This window comes from Castor canadensis, chromosome 5 (genome assembly GCF_047511655.1).
Source record: "Castor canadensis chromosome 5, mCasCan1.hap1v2, whole genome shotgun sequence".
Lineage (NCBI taxonomy): Eukaryota > Metazoa > Chordata > Mammalia > Rodentia > Castoridae > Castor > Castor canadensis.
This window is the reverse complement of record NC_133390.1, coordinates 56,744,692-56,749,797: the sequence shown is the minus strand read 5'-3', so window position 1 is coordinate 56,749,797 and position 5,106 is coordinate 56,744,692. Positions and strand designations below refer to the sequence as shown.

General features: G+C 39.6%; 1 long non-coding RNA gene across 1 annotated transcript; it reads left to right on the top strand.

The window, feature by feature from the left end:
• The first annotated feature begins 680 nt into the window (after nt 1-680).
• LOC141423236 (uncharacterized) lies at nt 681-4,458 on the top strand. The gene is made up of 2 exons (XR_012447930.1): nt 681-3,535; nt 3,937-4,458. It is a non-coding gene; the product is annotated as an uncharacterized lncRNA (long non-coding RNA).
• Nucleotides 4,459-5,106: the final 648 nt, after the last annotated feature.

Below are 5,106 nucleotides of genomic sequence, written 5' to 3'. Positions count from 1 at the left end.
TCCTTTGCAGAATTTGTGTGCATACACAAACACACACACACACACACACACACAGTTAAAATCTAATACTTCCTGTTCCTTGTAGATTTTGAGTAAGTACTTAAAAAGAAAACATGACCTACAGACACCTGTTATAAGTCTTCTACTCAGCAATTTGCAAAAAAGACACATTTCATTTGTTTTCATCCTATCCTGGTGATGTGTATAAATTGCTAGATGTTTGAAAATGAGTGTTGACATGGCCAAATATTCCCCAAGAGTTGGGATTGTTGAGTTCTAAGCATAGACTCAGCAAAGGAAAGAAAGAAAATGAATTCATTCTCATACTTCTTTACTTGTGTGCACACTATCTTTGATCATAATTTATGGACAGAGTTTATAAGAAAAAAATATATTAACCAGATAGTTTAGCCCATTTAAATCCCAGAGACAAAAGTAAGCTGGCCAAACTATAGCCAAATTCTCTCTGCCACCCCTCCTCACAATCACACTACTAGAGTGACCTCCAATTGTTGTTATACCAAGTTCTGTATGCAATATTAGTGCTCTCTGGTAGAGACCACGGATTTCACAAGCCAAACAAAATATTTATGGTGGAGACCATAAGAGAAAATTTTAAGCTTAAAACTGTCATTAAAGTTTAACTTCACAGTAAGTGAAAATACCTTAATTCATATGCTGGCAAGAAGACACATGTGTCTATAAAGGGCCTGCTCTCTGCTGCCTGCCAGGCACACTTGCTGCCTCACAATGCAGAGAGGGGTCTTTTCAGACTTCTTCCAGCTTCTCCCTCTTAGCTGAGTTGAGTCTGGAAGAAGTACATCTTCCAAAGGCAGCCCAGCCCTGCTGACCCACAGCACAGGTAAGCAGAGCAAGTCCTCACTTTACACAAATGCTCAAATTCTGCACGTTTATATAAATGTGCAGATGACCTGCATATATAGCCCACTTGGCTCTTTAGCACTAAAAGAAGAAGAGAAGAAAGCAGAATAGGAGGAAAAAGGAGGAGGAGAAAGAAAAAGAAAAAAGGGCTTCCTGTAATGCAAAGTATTGAAAGTACTCCTCGGGATAATGGCTTGGTTTTATCATACCCTTTGAAGAGTCCCTTTCCTCCAGCTGGGCAAAATTCCATAACAGGCAAGACTCACTGGTAGGAAGAACTTGGATTGGGCTCCAGGCCATACTATTCCCTCACATAGGTGGCCTTGCAGTGGCTTGGACTTGCTTAAGTTGCAATCAGAATCAACAGGAAAATACCCAGCATTAAGATGGTAAGTGGAGAGCACTGTGAGTGAATCAGTTGGTCTGGCAGGCCCGGGCCTCACGGGAGGCATGAGAGGCAGTACCTAAATCGCGTAGTCAAAACAACTTTGAGACTCCATCTCAACCTAGTCATAATGGTTATTATCAAGAAAACAAAAAACAAATACAAGTGAGAATGTGTGGCAGAAGGGAGGGGAAGAAGGAACACTTATACACTGGTGGTGGGGATGTAAATTAGTGCAACCACTATGAAAATCACTATGGAGGCTCCTCAAAAAGCTAAAAATAGAAGTACCAAATGATCCTGCTATACTACTCTGGAGCATATACCTTAAGGAGTCAGTCAGCTTATTATAGAAATACCTGTACATCCATGTTTACTGCAAGACTATTTATAATAGCCAAGTAATAGAAATAACCTAGTACCCATCAACAGAAGACTGGATAAATAAAATATATACACAATGGAGTATTATTCAGCAATAAAGAAGAATGAAACTATGTCACTTGCAAGAAAATGGATGGAACCAGAGAACATAATGTTCAACAAAAGAATCCAGACTCAGAAAGACAAATATCACATGTTTTCTCTCATATGTGGAAACTAGATCATAAAAAAACAAATGACTATAAAAGAGGGTCTATTTGGAGAGGAAGGAGAAAAGAGAAAGTGATGGGGTAGACATGATTGAACTACATTGTATGTGTGCATGAAAATGTTATAGTGAGATACACTAAAATTTGTTGAAAGTAGGGAAAGAGGGGTGATAAAAAAGAGTAATAGAGGGGCTGAATATGATCAAAGTAATAATATGCATATATGGACATATCACAATGAAACCCTTTACTTTGCACAATAAATACTGAATCAATTTTTTAAAATCTGTAAGCATTGACACACCTAGTCCCACCCAGAACTTCTGCAGGTAAAACCCAGGCAAGCACAGTACTGCAGAGTCCATGTATACTAGTATCAGTTCCAGAGTGTGAGGTCACTGCTGGGAAGGACTTGGGGACTCTAAGTCCTTCTTGCCTCTGCTGCCAGAAGAGATTGTGGATGAAGGTCACCATTATCTGCAGGCTTCTCTGCCTTTGAAGTCAGAGCTGCTCAGGACACTCACCCAGTTCTACCCAAGCCAGGCTTTCTCTGTGCCATTGTTGAGCAGATAAGAATCCGAGTCTCCGATGACAACCTTAATCATTTATTCAACATATTTACTGAGTGCTTCTCGTGTGCCAGGCACTGTGTTAGGTGTTGGGGAGATGGTGCTGGGTGAGAAAGACATCAGCCTGTCAATAACCCTAAAGGTAACTGTCTAGCAAGGGAGACAGGCCTTAAATAAATACTCATATAAGTCATATTTAATTTTAATTGAATAACTGGACTAAGTGCAGTATTATCCTCCTCCAAGAGCTTGGCCAGGCACTGGGCTCTTGACAGCCTTTTGAAAGGAGCTCAGAGTTAGTTTGAAGATGAAAGTGTGTGTGTAGAGTCAGAGGGAGTTGAAAGACCATCTGGTCCCTCTTCCCTTAGCTCACAGAGGAGTGCACCAACATACAGAGCCATGCGGTGACTAGCTCATGGTCACATGGCTTATCAAACTCCCAGATAGATTTGAGAATGTGTACCAAACCACATGCAAGATGCAAATGTGTATTTCTAATTATATAACATAGCTACTTGTATTAGTGGATAGCAGAAAGTAGAGCGGTAGAAAGTCCCAAATCACAGTGGCTGAACTTGTTATTTTGGAATGCATTTCTGCAGAGAGTATGAACCTGAGCAATCCTGGGAATTCCCTTCAAACAAAATGATAAAACTGCACAATAATGACCTGACTCATGAGTTGCTGGGAAGTTGTCCAATATTTACACGCTGGCCCTTGCTCAACTCTTCTGTGGAGGCTGTGTCTTCCTGGGAAAGTAGATTTCCAGGTCTCAGAATGATAGAAGATCTTTTCTTTGCCTGGCACTTTCTTGGAGACACAGAACTTCTATTCAGGCAAAGTAGACAGGGGATGGCGTTTTATTTCAGTCAAGCTAGAATCAAAATGATCTAGAGGAAGCTATTACTAGTGAGCACCCAGAGTGCTACCAAAATAAATACCTGGCATACTTTATGAGGATTCTGCCTTCTATCCTGTCGAAGAGGTCAGATGTTCCTGAGAAGTCTGCCAATCCCCTCAGGCCTGATCTGCTGTATCTGACCACAAATGTCATGATGCTTCTCCTTGAGGCTTTCCAGAGTCAGCTCAGTATCTTGGGCAGTTCTGTAAGTACATTGTTTTTAGGATATGGTTTAAGCTGAACATTGGTAAGCTTGCTTGAAGAGTTTTTGAAATACTGTGGTTAAAATTGGATGACGGAACAATCCCAGTGAAACTGATGTGTCAGAGATGATTTACATATTCAAATTGTCTCGGTTGTAAAAGTTGTGGATTAAAGCTGTCAGTTTGGTTGACTTTGCCCTATAATCACCCTCTGGCTCTGACTGGTAAAATTTCATTCCATTGGAGGAGATTCTTATCCTGCTGAGATGAGGCTACTGGAACAACAGGATGCAAAGGGTTTCCGCCTCCTATGTTATCTGGAGACCTTTGATTGTTCAAATACTCTGTTGTCACTAAGAGAACTCACCCCAGAAGCTAACCTCTTCCTATTTCCTCTCCCCAGCTTCTCATGGACCAGCTGATTGATGATCTGGAGTGTGTGGCAATAAACTTCCCTTGCACAGGAGCCATTTTCATTAGATATTGTTTGCTGCCTTGCACAAACCAGCATTGCTTAATTGCTCCAAGCTACATTGAGAAGGGTCTTGCAGCTCAGGGAGAATCACACAAACTCCACTTAGAAATGTGAATGATTTTTAAACAGGCAGAAAGTATCACTGAATGTCCTATCTAGTGGTCATCTCCATATTTTATTGTCTTTGAACTATTTTACAACTCTATAAATTCTAGAAAACTGATAATAATGGAAAGTTTTCTTATCCACAGAGAGGAAAGCAAATTGTGTCTACTGGAATGCAATTGAATATTGCCCTGTGGCTATTCACTAGTTTTTCATCTGCTCATTTCAGCACTTCTGATTGCTTATGTATGTCTGTTTTTATTCTTATTTGAACCCATTATAACATCTCACTGACTTTCTCATTAATTAATGAGTTAAATAAAACTCTTTGACATTTGTTCATTTGATTTTTGTCTGAGTGTCATGATTTAAACTAGCTAAAAATATTAGACTTTAAAAGTAAGCTATGTCTTATATAATACAGCTGCGGAAATATTTCTTACTGTGGATTGTGGTGATTATAAAGTAGGAAGTTGTGACAAATTGACCTCTATAAACTGCCTAATTTGATGGCAGAGAAGAATAGTAGCTAAAATAACATCACCTAAAAGGGCTTGTCAGATCTTGGATTCTAACATACAGAAAGGGAAAGTGACATAACAATGTCAGTGGATCAAGAAGTTGGAACTCCCACCCTGTTTGAGGTTTCTGGTTGTCACTTCCCATGTCTTGACAACATTCAGTTGAGTATAACAAAGTTGAAACAAGGCACCCCAACATGGTCCACTTCCTATTTCAGAATTGATTATTGCCTATGTGAGAGTCCAAAACTACACAAGACTTATCATTAAACCCAGATGAAGCTCCTTCCTTGATTAAAAATAATCAATCAATACCTGATGGAGAAGGAGGAAAAACAATGAGCTGACCAGACATAGATGCCTTTTTTTCTCTTGTCTCATCTCTACTTCTGTTCATCAAAACTAGAAAAATGAGGAAAAGAAGAAGTACAAAAAAGCACATAACTTAGACAATCTATAAGCTATTGCATTT